Source organism: Rhinolophus hipposideros, assembly GCF_964194185.1.
Source record: "Rhinolophus hipposideros genome assembly, chromosome: 11".
NCBI classification, from domain to species: domain Eukaryota; kingdom Metazoa; phylum Chordata; class Mammalia; order Chiroptera; family Rhinolophidae; genus Rhinolophus; species Rhinolophus hipposideros.
In genome coordinates this window covers 35,850,326-35,877,204 of record NC_138057.1, presented here as the reverse complement: position 1 = coordinate 35,877,204, position 26,879 = coordinate 35,850,326, and the positions used below count along the sequence as shown (strand labels likewise).

Sequence of the window (26,879 nt, the reverse complement as noted above, 5' to 3'; positions counted from 1 at the left end):
GAAAAGAAGAACAAATGAAACGCAAGGTCAGCAGAAGAGAGGAAATAATAAAAATCAGAGCAGAACTAAATGAAATAGAGATCAAACATACAATAGAAAAAATTAACATGACAAAGAGCTGGTTCTTTGCAAAAATTAATAAAATTGACAAACCCTTGGCTAGACTCACTAAGATAAAAAGAGAGAAGACACTAATTAACAAAATCAGAAATGAAAAAGGGGAAGTTATCACGGACACCACAGAAATACAAAGGATCATCCAAGAATATTATGAAGGACTATATGCCACCAAATTCAATAACCTAGAAGAAATGGACAAGTTCTTAGAAACATATAGCCTTCCTAGGCTGAACCATGAAGAACTGGAAAATCTAAACAGACCGATCACCAGTAACGAAATTGAATCAGTCATCCAAAACCTTCCCAAAAGCAAAAGTCCAGGACCAGATGGCTTCACTAGTGAATTCTACCAAACCTTCAAAGAGAATCTAATACCAATCCTGCTCAAACTCTTCCAAAAAATTGAAGAAGAGACAATACTCCCTAACTCATTTTATGAGGCCAACATTACCCTGATACCAAAACCTGGTAAGGATAACACACATAAAGAAAACTACAGACCAATATCTCTGATTAATACAGATGCAAAAATCCTAAACAAAATTCTAGTAAATCAAATGCAACAATGCATTAAAAAGATTATTCATCACGACCAAGTGGGGTTCATCCCAGGGGCACAAAGATGGTTCACATACACAAATCCATTAATGTGATACATCACATAAACAAAATAAAGGAGAAAAATCATATGATTATATCAATTGATGCAGAAAAAGCATTTCACAAGATACAACATCCATTTATAATTAAAACACTTAATAAAATACGTATAGAAGGAAAATAACCTTAATAAAGGCCATATATGACAAACCCTCAGCTAACATTTTAATTAACAGTGAAAAACTGAAGCCCTTTGCTCTACGTTCAGGAACACGACAGGGCCCTATCACCTCTGCTTTTCAACATAGTGTTGGACGTCCTCACCAGAGCAATCAAGCAAGAGAAAGAAATAAAAGATCCAAATTGAGAATGAAGTTAAATTATCACTCTTTGCAGATGACATGATGCTATATATTGAAAACCCTAAAGACTTCACCAAAAAGCTATTAGAAATAATAAACGAATACAGTAAAGTTGCCAGCTACAAAATCAACGTACAAAAGTCCATTGCATTCCTACATACTAACAATGAAATCTCAGAAAAAGAAAGATAAAAAACAATTCCTTTTGCAATTGCAGCAAAAAGAATAAAATACCTAGGAATAAACTTAACCAAGGATGTGAAAGACCTATATGCTGAAAACTATGAGACGTTTTTAAAAGAAATTGAAGAAGACACAAAGAAATGGAAAGATATTCCGTGCTCATAGATTGGAAGAATCAACATAGTTAAAATGCCGTATTACCCAAAGCAATATACAGATTTAATGCAATCCCCGTTAAAATCCCAATGGCATTTTTTAAAGAAATAGAACAAAAAATCATCAGATTTGTATGGAACCACAAAAGACCCTGAATAGCCAAAGCAATCTTAAGAAAAAAGAACAATGCTGGGGGTATCACACTCCCTGACTTTACCTTGTACTACAGGGCTATAATAATCAAAACAGCAAGGTATTGGCAGAAAACAGACACATAGACCAACAGAATAGAATTGAGAACCCAGAAATAAAACCACATAAATATGGACAGATAATTTTTGACAAAGAAGCCAAAAACATACAATGGAGAAAAGACAGCCTCTTCAATAAATGGTGCTGGGAGAATTGGATAGCCTCGTGCAAAAGAATGAAACTGGACTGCTATCTGTCACCATGTACCAAAATTAATTCAAAATGGATCAAAGACCTAAGCATACGACTTGAAACAATAAACTGCATAGAAGAAAACAGGTATTAAACTTATGGACCTTGGGTTCAAAGAGCATTTTATGAATTTGACTCCAAAGGCAAGGGAAGTAAAAGCTAAAATAAACGAATGGGACTATGTCAAACTTAAAAGCTTCTGCACAGCAAAAGAAACCATTGACAAAATAAAGAGGCAACCAACTGAATGGGAGAATATTTTTGCAAACAATGCCTGCGATATGGGGCTAATATCTAAATATACAAGGAACTCATACAACTCAACAACAATAAAAAAACCAACCTAATTGAAAAATGGGCAGAGGACCTGAAGAGACATTTCTGCAAAGAGGACATACAAATGGCAAATAGACATATAAAAAAAATGCTCAACATCACTAATCATCAGAGAAATGCAAATGAAAACCACAATGAGATATCACCTCACCCCAGTCAGAATGGCTATCATCAACAAGACAAATAGTAACAAGTGTTGGAGAGGCTGTGGAGAAAAAGGAACCCTCAGACACTGTTGGTGGGAATGCAAACTGGTGTAGCCACTATGGAAGGCAGTGTGGAGGTTCCTCAAGAAATTACGAATAGAATTACCATATGACCCAGCAATCGCTCTCCTGGGTATCTACCCCAAAAATCTGAAAACATTTATACATAAAGACACGTGCGCTCCAATGTTCATTGCAGCTTTATTTATAGTGACCAAGACATGGAAACAACCAAAATGTCCTTCGATAGATGAATGGATAAAGAAGCTGTGGTATATATACACAATGGAATACTATTTGGTGGTAAGAAAAGATGAAATAGTACCATTTGGACAACATGGATGCATCTTGAGATTGTAACACTAAGCGAAATAAGTCTGACAGAAAATGTAGAGAACCATATGATTTCACTGATATGTGGTATATAAAACTGAAAACAACAAAAGAACAAGACAAACAAATGAAGAAACAAAAACTCATAGACACAGACACTAGTTTAGGGGTTACTAGAGGATGGGGGGAGGAGGGTTATAGAAGAGAGTAAACGGGGTCAAATATATGGTGATGGAAGGAGAACTGACTCTGGGTGGTGAACACACAATGTGAGATATAGATGATGTATTACAGAATTGTACACCTGAAATCTATGTAACTTTACTAACAATTGTCACCCCAATAAACTTTAATGAAAAAAAAAGAAAAAGAAAAGACATTTTAAAAAATAGAAAAAATAGATACACCAATCCACTTCTGAATGACAAATCTATTATTATAAGCAAGTCTTGATGATCTGACTTAATCAAGAGGAGCAGGAATAAATATTAAAGAAAACAAGAGAAACTTTGGTACCCACAATGCCAAAATTAAGTCGAGATAGATCATACACAAGATGTAAAAGCTATAACTATTACACTTCTAAAAGAAACGAGAGGAGAATGCCATGATCTTGAGGGTCATGACTAAGAAGGGGCAGAAGGGAACTTTCTGGTGTAATGGTAATGTTCTTTATTTTGGTCTGGGTGATGGTTACTGGAGTGTACACATCTGTCAAAATTCATGGAACCAGACACTTAAGATTTGTGCATTTTACTATATAAAAGTATTTCAATAATGAACTGTCAGCATTAAAAACTGCTTTTTTACTTAAAGAACTATAATATCACCTATTCAAATATACACTGAATGCCTACTTTGTCTCAGGTACTGAGCTGAAAGTGAAAATAAGTTGGCAATAGTTCAGACCTGGCTGGGTCACTGACAAAGGAGCTTTTAAAAAAAAGGAGACAGATAGTAAATGTTAATGAGAAGCAAATAACTACATCTATCATTACTGTAAAATATAAAGATGCAAAAAGCCCCACCCAGAACAACAGCAAAAAATTAAAAACCTTGATAATCAAAGTAATTTCTACTGGACTTCATAATACTGAATGGCCTCTGCTCTTTTAGAAAATGTGCTTTCTTGTTCACATTTGGCAGAGTCTAATATCAGAATCAGCTCTCTTCTCTGAGCTTTCACCTATGGAGTTGACAGATAATATATTCAAGTAGGTCCCAGAAGTAAGGCCTGGGGGATAAAAAATTGTACTATGAGCAGTCTCCAGATAAGTGGCATGCACTAAAAAGTGTTAATTGTACTCTCTCCTAGAGAAAGGTCCCCTTTTAAATCATAGGGGAACCGTGGCCTTCATGGCTGGGAGGAGCAGCATGGTATGTAGAAGAATGAGCTAGAACAAGGGGCAGGGTAGCTGAGTTCTGGTACTAACCAGGCACTAAGCAGCCAAGTGTGTTGTATTTGGGTAAGTCATTTAACTTCCCTGAGCTGGTTTCTTCCCCTGTAAAAATAAGGACTTCAAATTTGATGAGGTCCTTCCAGCTTCTGAAAGCTGTGATTCTTAGTCTAGCCGGTCCTCTCTCAACTCCCCCAGAAAACTGAAGTTTGGTATCAGAGTAGCATATCAGAAACACAGTATGCTGACATGGAAAAGCCCTTTGCTGTTTAAACAAAAGGAACCAAAAAGCGTTTAAGATAAAGTGAACAAAGAATTTCCAACCACAGCACCTCATCTCCGGTACGGCACCTCAAAGACTTAATTCTACAGATGGTGGTTTGCAGTCAGATACTCTGCAATTTCTTTACATTCTCTTGTTATTAGACCTGAAAAATCCTGAAGAACCAAGATTTATTCAGAGAGACGCTGTTATAGGTTGAATTGCGTCCTGCCCTAAAATTCATATGTTGAAGTCTCAGCACCCCAGTACCTCAGAATTTGACCTTGTTTGGGAACAGGGTCATGGCAGATGGAATTAGATAATGAAGTCATAGTAAAGTAGGATGGGCTCTAAGCCGACTTGCGTCCTTATGAAAAAGGGAAATTTGAACACAGACATGCACACAGGGAGAATGCTATGTGAAGACAATATGAAATTGGGGTGACGCTTCTATAAGTCAAAGAATGCCCAAGGCTGGTAGCAAATCACAAGAAGCGAGGCCACACATGTGGCATAGCCTCTCCCTCACAATTCTCAGAAGGAAGCATTAAAAACAACAAGCGGAGTTCAGCATTAGGAATAGAGACAGTGGTAATGTAATGGCTGTAGGTGATGTCAGAGGGATAATGGATGGGGGGAGAGGGGTTGTCACTGTGTGAGGGATATAATGATAAATGTCTAACTATTACATTGTTTTTTGCGCCTGAAACTAATAAAAATATTAAAAATAAATAAATACTGGGTCTTATTTTACTATAAGACTGGGTCTTATATAACATAACATAACATAACATAACATAACATAACATAACATAACATAACATAACATAACATAACACTGGGTCTTAAATTAATTTTTACTCCAAAAGATGCATTAGAGCTGATTGTCTGGCTGGGTCTTATTTTCGGGGAAACAGGTAATCCCGAGAAGCCTAAATTAGGCATTTTTGGAGTCTGATTTAAGCTCTCATTATTTTGCATAATGCCTGTCTTTCATGTGTGTGTCTAAATCCTATTTACATGAAATTTCTCAATGGCTAGTAATAAAAATGCTCTCATTTAGCGTCCTCCACAGCTTCCTTAGGTGAAGTTGTTATATTACCTCTGAATTGATTTAGGAGGAGGCACTTGAAAACATTGGTTCTCTCCTTGTGGTTTCCCCTTCTAACCAGTGTTACTTCGCTGTGACTTGGGCTTATTCTGTATCCATATAATAGTGGTAAAAGTCATTTTCCTATTTACCACAAGGTTGACATGAATAATTTATATGCAAGTGTCTACCATGCTCCTTGCCCTTGGAAGGCACCTAGTAAGTGTCCTCTTCTCTACTTAATCTGGGGATGCCTGAACTGACCTTCCTTGCTGTCCCCTTGTCTCTAACAATATAAGAGCATTTGAGAGGACTCGGTGAGGTAACTTCTATGAAGTCTGTCACTTATGTTCAATACATTTATAGTTTATTAGTTTATCACTGAAGATTATTCTAATAAAGAAAAAGACATTTTATGGATTTCAGTGGCACAAAAGGAGTCATATACTGGTAAATGTTCACAACCAGACTTCTGGGAAAAATATATGTGGGTGTATGTACATACATTTATTACAAATTTTACTGACAAAAATTGTGTAACACACAATTTACAAATAATAAAATATGCAACAGTTTTACTGTAACTTCTATATAACGAATTGATTGTCAGAATGCTTTTGCGATTTTTGTAGAAATTTTGCATCTACATAGCCAACTTATAATTGCAACTGATGATTGTGTAGTGCTAACATGATGTTGGTTGATATTTTTCTTTACACTAATAAAGACAAAACTGTAATGAAGACATCTGTCAGAACTTCACTCATTTGTCAATGATATGAGCTACTTCTCTGATGAATGGGTGTGTAGTTTTCAAATACTGGAAGAATATTTCCTCAATTTTTTTGTGCTATTTACAATGCAACAGCTATAGACACAACACACTTTTCAGTTTAAAAAACAGACAATCAACAAAACAAATCCAGCACTGACTTATAGAACTTGACAATTGCTGTGGAATAAAGACTTCTACTTCAATCTACCAATGTGATGTCACTGAATGAGGAGCTGGGAAGAAACGCACAGTAGCACACCATTACAGTATAGAGTACTTCTAGTACACAGATACAATGCACATAAATAGAGCACATAGTAGTGGATATGTAGTAAAATAACTAGAAAGGGATGACTGCTGAGTCTTACCTTTGAAAATATATTACTCATTTAGTTGTCAGTTTATAGAATTTAATTTCTCATAATGGCTGTGCTTATTAACTGGTTCACGAAATTGACAGGTGACTCTCACAAACCAGAAAGAGCAGGCGCCAGCACACCACTTCACAAAGGCAAAAGGAAAACCTAAGGAGCCGTTCTTAGTACAGCCTACTGATATCGCTGCTTCCATTAGAATCAGCATGTCTGTTGACAAAATGGTACCAGTCAGTGAACCACAGAGCCTGGTGGGATTTCAGAACAATCACAAGGGGCACTCAAGTGCATATGTCCATATGTCATTTCTTAATCAACAGACACTAACGACACAATTATGTGAACATTTTGACTTTGAAGAGTTAGAGCCCCCTTTTTTCAGTTCTAAAAACTGAAAAGTAAAAAGGTGTGTACACCTTCGTGTACGGAAGAAAATATATATTAAGGGAATAAAATCCATCACATTTGGATGAACAAAAGTTCATCTATTTTGGTATTAATGACCTACTTTGCCTTACCAACACTTTTCCTCACACTGAGGGAAATATGATCTCAGATGATTCACTCTAGGCAATATTGCTTGCGTAGGACGATTACCTACTAATTTCCAGGAACAACCAAACAACTGTGGTGATCAGCAAAGCTTAGGTCAGTCCTATTACAAGTACATAATGAATAAGCATCTAAAAGACTTGGCATAATGCCTGGTATTGACAACCTGTAATTAACCGTAGCTCTAATGCTAGATGGCACAGAGTTTCAATGAAAAACAACGTCAGGGAAAACAAATGCTCTTTTAAATAATTTTAGACTTTATCCGTCAATGATTTTAGAAAGTCAGTATCATCCCTTTAGAACATTTAAGAAAAGATCATTGGAAAGGTCACTGGATTCAGAGTTGAAGGACCTACAGTCTGTTGTTTTGTTTTGTTTTTGTTTTGTTTTTACTGAAAGTCTGGTCTTGATTCTGACACTACCTCTCTGGGTGGTGGTGAAGCGATGTCACTTCTATGTACCTTAGTTTCCTAATTTTAAAAGTAAAAGTGTTAGGCTAAATAATTGGCCAGTGGTTTTTTTTTTTTATAAGGACATCAAACTCCATAATCAAAAGAATTTCATGTCCCATGATGAATTAAAACCTCAACAAATATATCCTCAATGGTATTCCCTTGAAGAACCATTAAGATCCTCTTACAGATTTTCAAAGTCACACTCCCCTTTGTTCTTCTGAACAAACACTGATTCCTCCAGTTTCCAAATGTATATTTGACCTTCTTTCAAATGTGTATTATCACTTTTCCCTTCTGAAGTTTGTTTACTTGTGAGAACAAGGCTATCTTTTCCGGTGGATCATAAAGCAATTGCCGGAAGGGGTTGGGGTGGGAGGCATAGGATATGCTTAGATATAAAAGATAACTTATAATGTTGATGTATTAGGAAAAATAGGGTGTGGTGGTCCCAGCTCCTGGGCTGACGAGTGTTCTTCTAGCTTCTGGCAATGCAGTTCTTATAAATGGCTAAGTCTTATTTTAAAATTCTGAGTCTGGTCTTTTCTTCAACACTGTTAAATAAAGAAAATCTATAGTTTTAAGCATATTGTGCCTGAGACCAAACAACAACGATAATCACCATCCTTAATAATAGTAATAGCTCCCCCAATTGAGGTACTAACCTGGCACTTTACATATATTATCTCTTTTACAGTTTAGGAACCCATCGAGATAGGTATTATCATTACAGTTTCATACATGCAGCAAATGAGGTCCTGAGAAGCTGAATACGGTGCTCAAAACCCAGGTTTGGAAGGCTAGTAAGTGTATGACCTCCCTCAACTGCCTCCCACTACAAATAAACCTCAGAATCATCCAGGTAAGACTCATGCCTGCCTTGGTGTTGAATGGGGAAGGCAGCAGTGGAACAGCTTGGAGAGTTTGCATGCCTAGTGATTTCACTTTTAACATCTCTCCTGAGACACAGTTGGGAGCTGGGATGGGATGCCTATTCTGAAGGGGCCAGTGTGACACGTTACCAAAGCTTTACGGTTACTACATGCAAAAAAGGATTCAACCCAGTAAGGACTGTCCAATAAACTGTCCAACCCAGTAAGGATTTCCATGCTAAGATAAACATTATACCAGCAGAATGGACTGAAAAACCATTTACTAGAAAAGCATGAAAAATATTGGTAGATGCTATGTAGATTTCACAACTGAGGCAAAATACAACTAACTCTAATTAAGCAATTAGCAGAACAAACTCTCAACTAGCTACTAAATGTGATCCAGATTTAAGAATCAAAACAGTTCCATGATAATGCCAAACACTGGCAAGGATATGATGCAACTAGAATTGGTATGTATTGCTGGGGGCAGTATAAGTTGAAAACTGAATGAACACTTGCAGACCTTTTGACCCAGCAATTCTAATCCCAGATATATACCTCATAGAAATGCATTCATATAATACCAAAGGTCATGTACGAAAATGTTCTTAGGAGCTTTATATAGTAGCCCTAAACCAGAAACAGTCCAAATGTCCATTATCATTAGAATGGATAGACAAAGATTGGTACACTCATACAAAGGGTATACAAATTCTCATTCAGCAATGAAAATAAATATAGCCACACTAACCAACATGGATGAAACTCACAAACATAATATTGAGCAAAGAGGCTAGATACAGAAGAGTACATACGGTATAGTTCTGTTTATACAATATTCAATATCAGGCAAAATTAATATACACTATTAGAAGTCAGGAGGGTGACAAATGGGAAAAAGGGAGTAGTGATTGCAAAGGACCTTGAGTGAGTTTCTAAGAACAACAGCCACACAAACAACAACAAACACAATTCTGTAAGATAGGGATTATTATTTCCACTTTATATAGATGAGGAAAGGGACTTTTAGAAAGGTTATGGAAACACATCCAAGGTTATACTTATTTATATATAAGTGGCTTTGGCCAGAAGTCTCAGCCAGATCTGAGCTTTCTCATTCCTGTCTTCACACTATCAATATTAAATATGGTGGACTTCTCTTTTTGCCCACCCAGCACTTGTTTCCTCTGTTGGTAAGAGTGGCCCACTTAGTCTTTGGGGAACCAGGCTTCCTCCATTCCATGTGGAGCTGTTGAGAATGCATATCATGACATGTCACCCCTGAGGGTGAGCCTCTGACCAACCTATGCTCATCAGACTCTCTGAGGGACCTGAATCCTGGGTACTAGGACAAGTGATGGATGAAAAGTGTAGGAGTTCAGTAACAACATCAGCAGGAGCCAAATGTGAGGCTGTCCATGAGTCTGCTTCCTCTGGAAGCAAGCTCAATGAAAGCAAAGGCATGATAGATTCCCCACGCTCTTGTACCCTCTGCCTGTAGTACAGTGACTGGGACATGGTGGAGGCTCAGTAAATATTGGTCAATGAATGAATAAATCCACTGAGCTGCTGCATTTCATATTCTCTCCTTGACCTAAGAGTTTAGCCTTTCCTTCAGATTATGTGAACTAATTGCTATTTTCTTAGTGACTTCCTTTTGCAATGCCAATTTATCTTGCTTGCAAGTAAAGAACCCTATCTGATTTCTATTATTTCCACATAATGGTTAAGTGTGCCGTAATAGTTGAGGACACAGCCTTATGGAGTCCTTTTTTCCTGTAGCAATACACTTTACCCATTATTTTCACCTGAAAGAAGGAAGCTGATAGAAAACTCCTTAATTGGAGCATCAAAGAACTCACATAATCTCTTTGGAGAGAGAATTTATTAAGTGGCATACAGGTCCCCATGAAAAAAGACCACATACAATATGTGGGGAAGTAGTTTATCTCTATACCATACTTGATTCATTCTAAAGTCAGACCAACTTCCACATGTTTATACAGGGAAGTCATGCAAATGAGACCAATGCAAATAGCATATGAGTTCACAGGAAATGTTAACGTTTTCTCAGGAAGAGATAGGCTCATTGTTTCTGAGAAAAGATGTTAAGATATAAAAATCAATAGTGTGCAAAGACCCAGTTTCAGAGAAATCATATGCCTTCTTGCTTTGACTTTCATCTCCTTGAAGGTGAAAAAAGCTGGAATTGATGCAAAAAGAGTACATTAGAGTAATATGATGACAAGTATTGCCAAGTCAGCAGTCTATGAGTAAAGTTTCATAAGCCTGCAGCATTTGGGATACAGTCTGACAACGTACACTTTTCTCTCAGGAGATACATGGCCTGGTTTTATATATTTGGGACATAGTACAGTTACAGCTGTCTGTATGTCCAATATGGGCAGCTAAATAACAGGATGAAAATTTTGGGGCAGCTGGATGGCTCAGTTGGTTAGAGTGTGAGCTCTGAACAACCGGGTTGCTGGTTCAATTCCCAAGTAGGTTGGTGGGCTGTGCCCCCTGCAACTAAAGATTGAAAACGGCTACTGGACTTGGAGCTGAGCTGTGCCCTCCACAACTAGACTGAAGGACAATGACTTGGAGCTGATGGGCCCTGGAGAAACACACTGTTCCCCAATATTCCCCCCCCCAAAATTAAAACAAAATAAAAGCATGAAACTTTTCCTACCCTTGGCATGTATGCAAGAAAAATGTCTTTGATCCAACCCAAAATACTGGAAACTGGGAAGTTTGAGCTATAAGAACCAAAGTTATCCATATCCAGCCTTATGTGGATGAGATTCCATGGCAGGTTAAAATATAACCAGCATAATACTAATCACAGTTCAGGATACCTGCAAAAAGGCCATACTGTTTGACAGATTACCAAGTTGTCTGTGTGTATACAAGTGATATACTAAGTACACCTCATTTCAAGTAAATCCTCAAGAGGAAGTTTTAAAACATGATCCCCAACACTCACATTACAATTAAATACTACTGCAGTGCACCATCATGGTCTAGGTTTTGGTGATGTCACTTTTAGGGAAGACGTACCAACTACTTAAAACAACACTCCATATCGTATTCGAACTTTGTAAGTTTTCTTTAATGCTGTTTTTCTGTTCCCTTCAAGATATCAACGTTACAATTGGTTATCTTATCTCTTTGGGTTCCTATAGACTGTTACTGTTTCTATGACTTTCCTTGTTTTTGAAGGCCTTGACAGTTCTGAGGAGTACTTCTTAGGTATTTTGTAGAATGTCCCACAATTTGGGTTTGGCTGAATGTTTTTCTCATGGTTATACGGTATTTATAGGTTTCTGGAAGGAAGATCACAGACGTAAAGAACTATTCTCATCACATCCTATCAAGGGTATATACAATTTATGTGACTTATCACTGATGACAGTAACCTTGAGTACCTGGTCAAGACGGTATGCATCAGGTTTCATCACTGTAAGTTACTCCCACCTCCTCTCCATGTTGTACTATGTGGAAGCAAGCCGCTAAGTGGAACCCATTTGCAAGGGGAGTTATGCTCCACCTATTTGATGGCAGGTCACTACATATTATTTGGAATTCTTCTGTATGGGAGATCAGTCTCTTCTCTCTGATTTACTTATTTATTCAATCATACAGTAATATTAATATGGACTCTTGAATATTTACTCTGGGTTATAATTCAGTGCTATGTTATCTTAGTGCTCAAATTGTTCCAGCTTTAGCCATTGGGAGCTCGTTCAGTTTGCTCCTGTGCCTTCTCACCTATTCCCATTGTTTTGCTTTTTGAAGACCAACTGCTTTTTTTTTTAATAGAAGGGTAGATATCCGAATTTTTGGATGGCTTATGTATAGAACTAGGAACTAGGTTGACTCTAGTCTAATCCTTAGTAAATACAGAGTTCTGATCATTTTACAGTTAATCCAAAGATTTAAGACTGACCTCATTTACTTTGTCATTCATTTACTGGACAAACTTTGCATGCTTTGTATGTGCTAGAAGTTTGGAACTAGGTTAGTTTCCTTAAGCCACTCCTAGTCCACGACTGGTATTAATTCTGGCTGAAAGGCTAGGCCTTTCAGAATGAGGCTGTCCATCAGAGGTGGCAATGGTAAAGTAAACTCTGTTACAGCATTAGCCTTTTCAGGGATCTCCTCTATCCCCATCTTCACCTTGCACTTTCAAATTAAAGTGCAGCTTTATAATCACTGGTTGGAACCAGTCCACTGATTGAAACCAGCTTCTAGATTAGAACTTCAGGGGTAAGGTAGAAAGAATATGAAATTATTCATCCTTGGGTACTCTGGAAGTTCTAGGTGTCCTCTGATCCTGCTTGTTGGGCACAGTGCCCAGCACACAGTATGTCTACAAAAATGTTGGAACTATTATCTTATTAAAAAATGGTATTTGAGTATATGTTATATTCTAGGCATTGTACTGGATAGTCATATACATTTTCTCATCTTATCTTCACAATAACCTTGTGAGGTAGATAGGATTATTGTCTTGCTATAGGTGAGGAGATGGAGGTCTGGGAGGTTCAGTCATGGAGCTGGTGAATGGCAGAGTGGAATTCTAATTCAAAAACCTCTATGCTAGGTTAACCGTCTAAACTGGAAATCATGGCTCTGTAATCATACTGTTTCCTTAGAGGAAACACACTGTGCCAAGTGTGGCAGTGTAAGCCTCAGGTCTATTTAAGGCCACATGTTTGCTGGTTTGGTTTCACTCCAGTTAGAAGGAAGGAGAGGGGTTATACATGTGTAGCAGACTTCTTTCTCCTCCTTTGAGGCTCTATATTTGTTGTACTCAAGTACTCTTCTCTTGGGAGTTGCCTGAAGACAGACCCAAACTGCAGGGTTACAAGGAAACCTAAAGGCATTCTAGTTAAAAAAGCCACATGATGTTTCTCTCTCCCTTACAGCATTCCTCCCAGATGGTTGTTCAGCTCCAGTGAGAGGCTTAGCATTTTCAGAGGTAACCTATTTCTTCTATAACCACACTGTTAAACTCTTCCTGCTATGGAACAATCATCTCTTTATAACTTTCATGTGTGGGTTTAGACTCTCTCCCTTGGGTAGAATAGCTCTCAGCCTGCTTCCCCATGCCAGCTCCATCAGCTTCCTGGACTGCCCGGGGAGTCAGGTTAGCACTGGGTCAGCTACTGCTTATTTGTGGAAGCCTCAGGGGAAGCACACTTCACAGCAAGGCGACCACAGAACTGAGTTGCCAATTTATTCAAAATTCAGTTTACTAATACATGTCCTTGTTCTGAGATAGCTAAGATGGGATGTTTACTCGTGATGAATAAAATTTCCTTAGGGTCTTTATTTCTCTTAATGACATCATAAACATCCTTTTGAAACACTTAAGAGACATTTCAGTCCACTGTGTTCATGCAAAGTGCCTCGGTGGGTGAGGGTGGAACCACATACATTTCTAAGTGTCTATCAGATTCAAAGTTCAAAACAAACAAGTCAAGGAAATTGGGGACATGCCTGAATATAAAAACGGTCTTGAAGAAGAATGATGACTTACTGGCAAAAGAGAAGGAAGTTTAAAGACTGCCACCGGGGAAGAAAAATGCTATTGATTTCATTTCCTTCTGATATGAATAACAGGTGCTCAGACGCAGTGAGCTGAAAAACAAGTGAGATGTGGGGTAAAAGAAATAGTTCTGCCAACCGCCAGGAGCCGAGAAACAGGAGATGTATTTTTATTTAAGTTCTTTTTCCCTTGGGGATCGTATCTCAAGTTTTAATTTAATGTGGCTTGAAGACTTTGACTCATTGAAAGGTACTGTCAGAGCAGGAAGAAAGCACCTGAAAAATCACCACCACCAAACACTGAATGTGCACAATGGGAAGCGCGCAGTCTAAGGAGCTATTTGTCAGAAGTGTAATAGCTCTGTGGGTTAACTCTAGGAAGAACCTGAAATGTAGAGTTTTAGGAAATGGCTGTATAATTAATGTCCCCAGCTGCTGTCACAGTAGAAGTCCCTGAGCAGGGGGAACTGTTAGTCCCTTTAATGGCTGAACCAAAGTAAACTAACATCAGAAGAAACATCAAGTGTCTTCGCCCCAGAAATGGTCGCAGAGTTAAATTCATGGACATATGCCCTTAGAGGGTCCCTGTGTTTGGTTTAATGCTCTGCTGTTGCCATCTTAAAAAACGTTAATAATTTTTAATCAAGGGGTCCACATTTTTATTTTGCATGGGATCCTTCAAATTATTTCGCCAGTCCTGAATGGCTGCAACGCTTTGGAAAGGGCAAATGATTCTGCATAATAATCTAAATCAAATATAAGTTTCTTTTATCAATGTAGTGAGGTAAAGGTCCTTTTTAAAAGTAAAAGAAGAATGGCATTTACGTTGAAAAACAGAATCATAAGGTTTTAGAGTCTGTGGTAATCTTAGAAATCATGGTTATTAACAAGCAGAATATGACCCAAGGTTATATTATATGGAAATGTTTAGTTGGAAGTGAAAACAATTTCGAATTGTCTTGAGGTTGTCAATATATATGACACAATTGTACTGTTGAGTACGAAATGGTTCCTCTCTTATTCATTTGATAAGCATTTAAGAAATGTTAACTGGATAGCAGGTGCAATCCTAGGCACCAGAAATGCAAAGAGGAATTAAGTCAGGCCCAGGCCTCACGGTCAAGTGTCATAGAGGATGGTAAGCTTGGCCACTGTCCTTCCCATCATTTTAATACCTTGTGCTCCAGATTGAGCATAGATAGGCTGAATGGCTCACTTCAAATCAAAGAATCACACAAGAAGAGTATTTAAGGCAAGTACTAAACATCTAATTTTATCTATGGAAAACTAACAATAAAATCTATCTAATCTTTATGAGGCAGTCAGAATTTGAGAACTTTGATCACTTGCTAAGGTAAAGAAATGCTTCATAACTTGAGAAGAAGCTAACTTCATCTATTTATCTTAAATCAGTTCATTATAAGCCTTAAAATTTTGAATGCACTTTCCTGGTTCTCTGAATTCAGAGAGGATTAATTTTTCCATTTGCATATGAAAAATATTAATATTTCCTTTTTTGGTATTGTCAAATCTTTAGATTCTGCATCAAACAGGAGTATTCTATCCAGAAGCAAATGTTTACTTTGTTTTATTTTTTTTCCAAATCAGAATTTAAGTGAAAAAAATCTCAATCATATATAGTTATGTCCCTGAATAACTGCAGAAGGCAAAAGTGTATTTATGTTCAGGTAAAAATGGTGCAGACACATGCTTTCACCTGTTTCTTACTGAAAAACACAAAATAGAGGAAAAAGCCTAGAACCAACCTGATTCACAGAACTCTCAAAAAACTCAGGAATTGAAGGTACCAGGCATCTCTGAATGTCTGTATGAGTTGGGGGACAAATAAGATAAGTATGTTTGATTGTAAGTCTGATTAAGAAGCAGGCAGATCATCTCTCCACTGCCTACCATGGGGCAACTGGCCTTTCTCAACCTTGGTGATAAAAAAAAGGATTTATTCTCTACAATGGATAGAACAGAGGGTCTCTGGACTGATGGGGTCTCTAGGTACAGTGGAGGGTTAAGGGACCATACTGAAAATGAGGTTAGGTGTTAAGTCTGCTGGATTCAGAGACAGCTGTCTTCCCTTACTCAGCTCCCAGAAAACTGGCAGCCAGATATTTTAGGTGGAGGGCACTGAAGATTGGTAGTTTTTTTTCTTAGGGAATCTAAACAATTCAAGAAGAAAGACAAAGATACTGGGATCAGAGATTCCCCCAACTAAACAGGCTCAGCCAGATCACTCTACAGTGAAACCCACAGAGGACAAGCCCCAGCCATGTGCTTGAAGCTTTTAATCTAGTTTGTGTCTTACTTTTTTGTTTGAAATAGTTTCATTGAGATATTATACACACACCATAAAATTGATCCATATAAAGTGTGCAATCCAATGGTTTTAAAATATATTTAAATACAGTGGTACCTTGGTTTTAGAATGTAATCCGTTCCAGAAGCCATGTTCAAGTTCTGAAACGTTCGAAAACAGCCGGCAGGTAGGCCTCAGGATCTTGCACTCAGCGGAATCCATGTGTTAAGTTCGATTTCTGAGGCGTGTTTGAATACTGAAGCATTTACTTCCGGGGTTACGGCGTCCGTAAACAGAAAGGTTCATCAACGGAGACATTCAAAAACAGAGGTACTACTGTCTAAGTAGATTCAGCTATAACTACAACTATCACTACAGCCAATTGTAGAACATTTTCATCACTCCAAAAATAAAATTATACTCTTGAGCAGTAATTCATTTTCCTCAACTCCCCCAACACTAGGTAACTCCTAATCTACTTTCTGTCTCTACAGATTTGTAGGGGCACACTTTTCAGTATAAGTGGACAATCAAGGATTACCAGAAAGCTGATAAAAGTCACTATTGTAATAGAGGTTGAAAACCAGGAAAATACTAATTGGAGGGAAACTGAGATTGTGCTGTGAAAGGACAATGCCAAAAACCCACATCTCAATTATCAATTACATCCTCAGGTAAGTTACTGTAACTATGAAGTAAAAGAATATGATACTTAAAAAACAAATAATTGAAACAAGAAAGAGGTCTTGGAAAATAAAAATATAATAGTAGAAATGACTCAATAACAGGGTTGTATGAAAAATTGAGGAAATTCCACCCCAAAATGGAGCACAGGGACAGGGTGACAGGAAAAAGCAACAGAAATATGGAAGACCAGTCAAATAATTTCAATTTTCAAATGAGGAGATATAGAAAAAGAGAAGAGAGAAAACAGAAGCAAGGAAATCATCAAGAAAATATCCTGGACCTAAAAACAAAAAACAAAAAAGGAAACAATAAAATTTTTATAAAAAGATTTCCTACGCCTGAAGGACATGAGTGCACAGACTGAAAAGTCCCTTGAGTATACTTTAAAATGTAATGAACATATGACCCACTCCAAGGCATTTTATCAAAAAAAGAGATCTAAACTTTCAGAGAGTGGGGGAAAAATGGGTCCTATGCAAAGAATCAGGAAGCAGAATGACTTTGAAGTTCTCAATAGCAACCTGATGACAATGGAACAATGCCTTTAAAAACCTAAAGGAGAACTATTTCCAAAATAAAATTCTATACCCTGCCAAATTATTACTTACAAGTGAGGTTAGCATAAAGACATTTTCAGACACGCAAGATCTCAAAAATTTTACTTCCCATGAATCCTTTGCTAAAAAGGTACTCAAGGATGTGCTCCACAAAAACAAGGGAGGAAGAAGCAGAAGATATGAGAACTATGAAGCAGGGGTGCCAACACCAAAACCAAAGGGAATCCTCAGAACAAAGGTGAAGAAAGTTCCCAGGATGACAGCTGTGCACTAGGCACAGCAAGCAGACTCGATAAGGTCAGAAGGCTCTGGGGAGAGATTCTTCAGGCGAATGACAGTGATGCAATGTCTGATGCATCTGAACCAATTAGACATTAGTGAAGAGCTTGAGATTCAATTAGTAAGATGTACATAGACTACTTGGTAAACAAAATATAACAGAACCTCATTCATTTGGGTAAAAATACAAGGAAAAGTAATGATACTTTACAAAAGTAATGATTATGTTTATGACATAATAAGGTATATAACAATGTAACCAAAATTATGATGCAACTCTACTAGGAGGATAAAGGGGATGAAAAGGGTTAGTGGGAGGCAGGGGTGATAAAAGAGAGCTATATTATCCTCTCCCAAAGTGAGAACAAAAAAAACCCATGAAGTATCAAAATAAGCATTTTGTTTAGAGATGAAAGGGAGCAGCATTTACCACTCCAAAATATGCCTCTTTGGAATATTGATTATTTTAAGCCGATTATATTTAAGTCCTGGAAGGCTCAAGAAGAAACTCTGACCTTCCCTCTGTCTAAACGAATTTAAGATAGAGATTTGTTCTGAAGGAGCTGTCACCATAGATAACTATCTGTTTCCCCGAAAATAAGATCTAGCCGGACAATCAGCTCTAATGCGTCTTTTGGATCAAAAATTAATATAAGACCGTCTTATATTATAGTAAAATAAGACTCAGCATTTTATATTATATTATATTAATTATATTATATTATATATTATATTATATCATATTAATTATATCATAATATATAAAACCCAGTCTTATATTATAGTAAAATAAGACCAAGTCTTATATTAATTTTTGCTCCAAAAGGTGCATTAGAGCTGATTGTTCGGCTAGGTCTTACTTTCGGGGAAACACAGTATAGCTTAATCTGAATTAGGTGTGGTGGATAGGTCCATTTGATCCAAGTCCTCTGTGTCCCACTGCATCTGGGTGGAGTAGCAAACATTTGTTTACTAAACATTAACTCTTCCTTTACCCCTGAATTGCTTTACTTCCCTTTGAAATCCTAGGCCCCTACCTCCTCCTTTGTCCAGAAGGACATATATATCTCATTTTGCCTTACTGTATTTGGGATTCTTCATGCTTATGAGACTTCCTTGTGTGTATGTATTAGAACTTGATTTCCTCCTGTGAATCGCCTTATGTCATTTAAATTATTCAATCAGTCATAAAAACCAAGAACAGGGGATTTCCCCTCTCCCACAAGGAGACAGAGAAAAATAGCCAAAAAGTTAGATGAACAAGGTAAAAGTGATTACCTTTGGTGAGGAGGAAATCAGGGTGGGAAATGAATGGGATATATTTTTATCAAAGTATATCCTTGATAAAAATAAAGCCTATGAAAACATGAAAAGAAATATGAAGAGAATATTTAGTGTCCTAGAAATATGGAGGATATAATATAAAGTGGCATTTACATTATGATTACAATAATATAACGAACCACAGATATCTGAAAAGAGCTTGACTGGGGTTTACAAAAGCATTAAAAATTGTATGAAGATGGTGGGATTAAGAAAAACTACTTTTTTCCCAAATTCCCTACCCTATATAATTCTTACATAACTTTTGTAATCAGAAAATAAATTCACAAAGTTGAAAAAGTTTATTCCTTATCATAGACTAAAAATTGCTTCAGTATTATTTCTATTTTTCAAATCCAAGATTTCAAGTTATCAAGGAAAAATCCTCGGTGGCTGGTGTTTCCTTCCTTTTCTTTCCTTCCTTCCTTCCTTCCTTCCTTCCTTCCTTCCTTCCTTCCTTCCTTCCCTCCCTCCCTCCCTCCCTCCCTCCCTTTTTCTCTCCCTCCTTCCCTCCTTCCCTCCTTCCCTCCCTCCTTCCTTCCTTCCTATTCTTTTTTCTTCAAGTTAGCACTGGGAATATTATGAAACAATTCTCTAAAAATTATCAATTAATCAAAGGTAATGGTTATGTTCAGTTTCTCCACTCTGTGCCACGTATCTCTGATACGGTCTTTGCAACACAATAAAAAATAATACTTTGCTCTGTGAATTCTGAGTAAATGAGAAAAAAAATCTCCAAATATGCAAAGTTAATACAACTTGAATAAATAAAAGTTAACCTTTTAAAACTTGTGGTGTGAGACATTTGTATTACAATAACTTTCATTTTAATGTTTAAGAAATGAAACAAAATGAGCTGTGTCGTCCAACTCTTGACACCTCACGCAACATTCTGAAGAGCCCAGCAGATTTAAAAATAATTAAAAATATTAATGGCGTTTCACTGCAAATGTAATACATGTTGAAAAAATTAGTAAACTATTGAACAGGAGGACAAAAAGCAAAAAAAAAAAAAAAAAAAAAATCATACCTAGTTCTACTACTCAAAGCTACAAATCACCACTGCTGCTTGTCTCTGAATGAAAATGAATTCTGAGAAAACTGAAATTTCTTTGACTAATATTTGCACAAACCTTTCTCTTATCTGTAGGATGCTCTGTTTCAAACCCACTTCCACAGAGGAGGCTTTCAGTTTCATGGGTAAATGATTGCGTGGGTGATATTTAAGCAGAAACAGTCTAAATAATTATTTAAGAAGCAGAAAATAGGCCTCATCAAATTTTTTTTTTTTTTAAATCCTGGCTTCTTCCTTACAGGCTGTTTCGCACTACCACTGGTGCTTATACGACCACCATAGCTGTCTGTCTTTGTTAACAGAACGCCCAATTTTGAGTTCAGGTGGTGGGTGGAAATCAGTAGTGTTAGGACAGGTAGGCCTCTTCCCAGTCTCTTTGGCAGCAAGAGGTGGTCATGTGATCTGCTAGGGGCACGACTGGGAGAGCTCCCCCCAGGTCCCCTTCATATGGGTAAAACAACAGATGTTGCGATGAGAAACACCCTCCCTTGTTTTCTTTGCTTTTTGTTTCTTTTTTGCATAAACCCATGGAGTGAGGACATGATGTCTAAGGCTGTTGCAGCCATCTTATGACTACGGGGCAACAAAGAGGAGAAGCGAAAACCAAAAGCAGATGATGGCAAAGCACAAAGATGGGAAGAGCCTGGATCCATGTCACTGGGCAGCTGCACTCACCCTGGAATGCATATTTCTGAACTTTATGTCAAGTAAATGACAAATATCCTTTATAATATTTTAGGCCAGTACTGCCCAACCTTTGTAGTGTCATGACATTCTTAGGACATGATAAATTGGAAACATGGAGGAGACTCCTGGGGGCTTTGGCTGCCAGAGGATAAACATCTCTGCTCATCTCTTTGTGGCTCACCAGTGGGCCTCACCATATAGGTTGTGCCTTCTATTGCGTTTTCTATTACTTGGGTTGAAAGCATTTCTGTTACTGGGCTCACTTCTACTTCTCAATGCAAAGTGGTAAGACTTCATAAAATACTGACCGTTCTCTAGCAACGTAACGTATACTACATACAAAGAAACCATGATCTAAGTTTAAAGCACATCATAGGATTCCACTGATTGGACTATTTGCTATTTAACTTGTGTTCTTTTTTCTCAGTTATGGGGACCACTTTCTAATTGACAAAGGTTACATTTCATGAGACCCCAAAATAAGAATGCTTTCAAGTGATGTATCTGAGACTATATTCATAAATGGTTGAAGAATTACAGATTTTAAAGGAAAAAATTTCATTAGTATCTCGAAGTTCATTTTATTGTTGAAGTTATGTTTTTTATAGTCTTAGGCTTGGATACACACGGCCTTGCTAATCACTGACTGTTTTATGTCCCTGTCATGTATGTTTCTAAAGTAAGTCCCTTTTAGTCACTCTACCAGTGCTTACCTTATAGGGGTGACAAGTGCATTAAATAAAATAATATCTGTGGAATGCTCAGCAGACTAAATAGTGTAGAGCAGGCATCTATAACATGTTCTTAGGATTATTATCATCAACAAAATATGTGAAAACTGTGCATTAACAGTAGCCAGAACTCAGCAGTTTTCAAAAAAATTACCTTCCATGTTTAGCAAAAGGCTTCATACATATGATTAGGTAAGTGCTATAAAAATATGAAGCTCTCACTATCCTGCAGAATTCATGTCAATATTAAATCTGAGGCCAGCTCCCAGGTGACCTGTCTTCCTGTCTTGGCAAAGAGATGCCACACTCCGGTTACATCGGAGAGCTGTAAGTTCTTCAACAAAAACATCCAGTTCCCTTGTTCTCCAGAAATCACACTGAGAGGGCTTTATGTGGGAGCCCCTTGTTTATTAAGAACGGTTTCCATGTCACTGAGGCAAGGAAATGAATTTTAAATCTCCCAACCACAGAATGACACATGGGACTGAATGACAATTCAGAGCAAATTGGAGAACCCTGCTATCTCACAGTCCCTGCGGTGATAAGCTCAGTGCATCGGTCTGCACTTGAAAAAGTAGACGGATAAGCATTGTTACAAACATGGCTAGAAGCAAGTGATCAACACACAGCTTCCTGGAATTAAACTTTTAAATAAAACAGCATTTCCCTTTTCAGGATTCCTTCTTCGTTCAACCAAGACAAGCATTTTAAAAGTAGCATTGGATAAGGAAGAAACATTTTCTGGGTCCTTATTTTGCCAGAGACAATGGACCACATTACCCGGGACATGCAGGTTTGCTTGCAGCACTCTTCCTGTGCCACAGGCACCACAGACAGCTCCGGGCAAATCATCTTTCCTACTCTGTCCTCCAACTCACTTCGCATAGAATTTTCTTTGAACTAAATACCACTCACTTTCTATTGTATCTAATTATATAAACAGAGTTTCTCAAGAGCATACATTTTCCATCTCTTCCATCCTCTCTAGAGTCCTATACAACCTCCTATGGCTAGAAGGCCCTCCCAATGTTTGGGGATGTTGGATTAACGTATGTGAGTATGTGTATTATCTATATGAATAGATGGGGTAAGGATCTGAGCCTGAGACTCTGGGATGAAGCAATGTCTATTTGTAGGATTTAGATCTCTCTGGTGGGCAGGCCCAGTGCAAGTCTGTTTGCTGAGGGTTGAGGAAGGTCTATGAGAGCAAATGCACTGAATCATGTCTTAGTTATGTAGTTCACTGTAGCAGGCTAACCATAAGGACTCAGGATTGGTTCCTAGGATGAGAGAGACAAAGTCACAGAGTGGGAGCGGGGAGAGGGACAGTGTGAGCAGGCAAGAGAGCTTGAAGGAAAAACCAGAAAAAGCTATTTGACTAAAAGTCTATAAAACATCAGGCCCAAGTAGTATTGCTTTGGGGCCCCTCTGACAAGTAAGGGTGCTCTCCGACATGTGACAGAGCTCCAGGACCTTTGGGACTCCTGTGTGGAGGGCGAGGCGAGAGGCCCAGCAGAAGGTAGATGGGACCTCTGATGACTGGTGGGAGACTGTGGTACCTGCTGAGGGATGAAGGAGAAGTGATGGCTCTCAATGGGACTGGACTTGTTGCTGAGCACCCAGGAGACACCTCTGGAGACTTACAGGCATATTTGGAGGGTCCTTGGCACAGCAGATGTGGCAAGCACCAGAGGAATTTGGGTATCTGGCTGTAATCCCATTTGTTCCCACATGTTGGTGAGACCTGGGACAACTCCAGTTACATGGAAAATTGAAAAAGCACAAAAGTTAAATGCAGGATAACTTAGCATAGCCACTGCTGTCTTATCAACAGTTTTCACTAGCCCTTCCCTTGTGTGGGGCTTGCCTGTGGAGCATGAAGGTGTTGGGAAGACCTTAGACGCTTCCTGATCTGCTGTCTCCTCATGAGATACCAATCAAAGCAAAAATATAAAGGACTCTTTACAAAAAAAGCCTTTTAAACTCTTTGACACTGAACCAGGAACATGCTTATTGTGGGTGAATCCATTATTTTGAAAGAAGCTGCCCTGAGTAAGGAAGTGCTGGTCCTAGTTCCGGATCTGCTATTAATTTATGTTGCAACCTCAGAATCCTCACTCAGCAACTTTTGGGCCTCTCTTAATTTATAGACAAAGAAGTGAGGCAGATGGAACACATGTCAAGTGGAAGGATTAGGAGATAAAGTAGAGGAACTCTCTCAAGAAAGTACAACAGCGAGACAAATAGAGGAAAACAAAGAAAGAAAAGTAAATTGGAGGATAAATACAGGAGATCCTATATGTATAAAAGAATTGCAAAAAACAATAAAGTAGAGGGGGAGGAAACAAAAAAATGGTTAGGAAAATTTCAAACTCAAAAGCATGATGATACAAATTGAAAAGGCCCTCTGAATGTTCAACACAATGGTTGAAAATAGACTCACATCAAAGCATATCATTGTGAAACACTGAGACACTAGGGGCAAACTGAAGAGATTATAAGCTTCTGGAAAAAAAAATACAGGCCATATATAGAATATAAGGAATAAGAACAGCACTGGATTTCTCGATGTTAATCAGAAACTGGGATAATAGAGCTAAGGCTTCACAATTTTGAAAAAAATATTATAAAAAGTTCTATATCAACAAACGTATCAGTCAAGTATTAGGGTTAAAGACTTGTTTAGACATGCAAGGCCTTGGATATTTTGCCCCCCATGAATCCTTTTCTTAGGAAGATACTGAAGGATGTGCTCCACAGAAATGAGGGAGTAAAACAAGAAAAAGGAAGACACAGGATATGATAAACAGAAACCAACACAGACCAGAGGTGATTAGGATACCCAGGATGGTAGAGAAAGGGAGATTCCAAATTAACATATGTGCTTCCGGCCCTAGCGGACAATCGGTCCAGACTGGAGCAGGTCAGAAGGCTTTGGGGGAATTTTCAGGAAGACAATGAAATTAATAAGACTTGATACAACTAAACAGTTTGAGAAGCAATTAAGACAATTAGTGGAGAGTTTGGGATTCCATTAAGAACAAATACAAAGAAAGCTAAGCAAACAAAAAGAGGAGATGACTATTTATTATAAGGAAAGCAAAAATGTCATACAGAAAAGAAAAATCAAACATAGTATTTCACAGAATCATAATAAAACATTCAATATAGATCTAAGCACAACCATGATGTAACTATATTGGATGATTACAAGGGTGTCCCAGTGCAGTTACATCATGGAGAAGGGAGGGGAAGGATGCATGAAGTGGTGGTGTGGTGTCGGCCAAAGACAGTTAAATCTTTATCTTCTAAAGTGGGAAGTTATTAGCTAACGCCTAAACCGGAACTATTTATTAGTTCAAACTATTTATTAGAACGATCAAGAAACAGCAATATAAACATATCTATCTATCTGTCTATCTATCTATCTATCTATCTATCTATCATCTATTTCTTTATTTTTTAAGGAGGGTGCAGCTCACAGTGGCCCATGTGGGGATTGAACTGGTAACCTTGGTGTTATCAGCACCATGCTCTAACCAGCTGAGCTAACTGGCCACCCCAATCATGCTATTTAGAGACATGGCCTTAATAGTCAAATGAATCAACTAAAAGAGCCCAAGGTGGTTGCATCCGGGGACAATAAAGTATAGGGGATGTGAACAAGATGTGCTCAATTTCCTAAAAAAACTTTTTACAATTATACGCCTGTTAAACTTGGTGTATAGAATTTTGATACAAAAATAAAAATAAAAGAGCTGGATGTCAAAAAGTCCCTTCCATTTCCAAAGTACCATGATTCTTTCAGGACCAGTCATGCTACTAGGATTGGAAAAACATCAGGAGGGTGGGCAGGAAAAACGCAAAGAAGTAAAAACTTGATCCATTTCACAAATTAGCGTTGCCTTAGCCTTGGAATAAGCCTGCCTTCCCTCATGTCACAACTCAGTGACGGCAAAGAAAATGGCCAGTGACAGCAGTTAGAACTAGTAGGGCAGCAACCCAGATGCACCCACATATGAATAAAAGATAAACTCCTTTTCCCAAACTACATGCTTAAACATGCAGAAGCACTCGTGCAGTGTGATGAGAAAGAATGAAAGAACAGACAAATTCTAACTGATTTTTCTCCGACTAGCCATCAGGGTGACATTTTCATTTTAGCCAAAACAAGTCCAGTGATTTTAAAGTTTTTTTGTGACCTTCCAAACACTAATTTTTAACATGACTGGCTAGAAAAATAATGAGCTCCTTTACATCATTATATATTTCATTTTTATTACTTTATCCTTGAAAGTAGGATATTAAATGATTATATTTTGGATTAATATTATTCTGACTTGGGATTTTTATCATTGCTTCTTAAGTCCCTCATTACACTTATCTAATTCTCCTAATTCTCCCCTTACCCAGACTATCATGAGCTAGCAGAAGCAAAAGGCTGATTGTGCAGATGTGTTCAGTCTGCCTGCATGGGGGGCTGGGTCTGTTAGTTTCTCTGACATTAATAAGTCCTCTGTAGCAGATTTACTGTGGACTTCCACCGTGAAATTCCTCCCCGCAAAGATAAACAAGTCATCTAAATTATTGGGAGATAGAGCAGGCTATTGTGGAGATAATTCCACAGACAAAAGAAGGATGAAACAGGTATGTCAGGGTTCGACTTTCTTCTAGCCTTGGAAGAAATTAAATTTGTTGTTCTTTGGATACCTTTCAGGTACATCAGAGAAGCAAAATTAAACTTTGGCTTCTGGCAGAGCCTGGCACCAGAGGGTGCCAGGGGTGGAGGAGAAACAGCAGGAACTGGTAAAGTGAGCCTGGAGGAAGTTCACCCATCATGGCTCTCAGGCCCGGGCAGTTACCACTACGTTGTATGTGATATCAGAGCTAGAAGAGAGGCGATGGCTCAGAAGGCAAATGGGCTGAAAGGGGACACCTCAGAGAGAGGCCACAGCAGCTGATATGGACAAACCCGTGGTGCTGCCCTGTGTGGGGCCATTTGGGCAGGAGCAAGACACCAACTTGTATGAGACCAGCTTAGCCAGAGGGTAGAAATCGCTATTGAGTGGGATGCGGAGAAATCAAAGGCAGAGGGAAATGGTCAGGACTGAGAGGGCAACTTCGGAAGGACAAAATGGATCTGTACGCAGAACAAGACG

The 26,879-nt window shown here is 38.1% G+C and overlaps 1 protein-coding gene across 5 annotated transcripts in view; it reads right to left on the bottom strand.

Annotated features, from left to right (window-relative positions):
- The window catches only part of PIP5K1B (phosphatidylinositol-4-phosphate 5-kinase type 1 beta), a 283,009-nt gene that overhangs the window by 32,170 nt on the left and 223,960 nt on the right, over positions 1-26,879 (bottom strand). The window lies entirely within an intron of this gene.